Here is a 1277-nt window from a genome sequence, read left to right on the forward strand (position 1 = left end):
TGTGAAACAAATGAACTGACATGTTGTCCTGTTGTTAATTGTGTTTCTCAGTTATATATGATGACTTAAGTCTTTCGTTATCCGATGCTCACCGTAAATGTTTTCAAACAACACATGGAGTTTGTTTACGAAAGGTGCCAGAAAAATTATTGAAGGACAGTACAAATTGTTTAGTTACATTTTCTTCTGGCATAGATTGTAAGTCCGCAGTTCGTGGTGTCGGGGTAGCGTTCTCGCTTCCCAAGCACGAGGTCCCGGCTTCGATTCCCTGCGGGGTCAGGGATTTTCACCTGCCTCGAGATGACTGTGTGTTGTTGTGTCGTCATCATCATCATCATCATTCATCCCCATTACGGTCGGAGGAAGGCAATGGCAAACCACCTCCGCTAAGACCTTGCCTAGTACGGCGGTGCGGGTCACCTGCATCATCCCCTACGCTCTGTCAAGGAGTATGGGACTTCATCATCATCATCATCATCATCATCTTATATCGTAAAATAAGGGGAAGAGGTATTAGACTGATGCTTCCAAGGTTGTGGTCACCTAAGAAGCTGAAAAAAGAAAAGCATCAGAATAATAGTTAATCTCTAGTGATTAAAGTACATAAAATCCAAAAAGTCTAACAAATAACCCACTACACGTTAATAACCTGCAGGAAGTACATAAGTTGAAATTACACCGCGGCATTTGGGGGTACTAAGTTACAGTACATTATGAAGAAAGAGGGCATTCTGCCACCCTAGTGCAGGGTGCAGAGCAAAATTTTGCTGGAACAGTCAGAAATTGAGACTGTGCTAAGAACAACTATAAAATGGGATTATTTAAGAAGAAAAACCATTTTGAGGGAAGATCAGTATGAAACAGTGTGGTTGCCCTTGACAAACAAATAAACACGTGATCAATGAGAAGAAATACGCGCGTAAAGACACACACTAAAGGCTAACTATTATAAAGAATTTATCTGCCATTGAATCACAGTTAAAGTTAATGTCATTATATACGAAGAACAAGAATCGGAAGATTGGCGGCGACAGCTTTTACAGGCGATGATTATTTTCGACGAGCGATCACCGACTCACTGCGGCTTACGGTGCAAGTGCCAATTGCTCTATATCCCTAAACTTCACAGAGTTGCGGCAGCGCAACTTATTCTGCATCACAACAATGCCTGCTGCATGACAGAGCCTGGTTAGACATATTTATGCCAAAACACATTTATTTTAAATTTTTTGTTTGGTGATATCGTGTGTTAAGTGAAAAGTCAGATGAATATTAAT

Source organism: Schistocerca americana, chromosome 4, assembly GCF_021461395.2.
Source record: "Schistocerca americana isolate TAMUIC-IGC-003095 chromosome 4, iqSchAmer2.1, whole genome shotgun sequence".
In the NCBI taxonomy this organism is placed as follows: domain Eukaryota; kingdom Metazoa; phylum Arthropoda; class Insecta; order Orthoptera; family Acrididae; genus Schistocerca; species Schistocerca americana.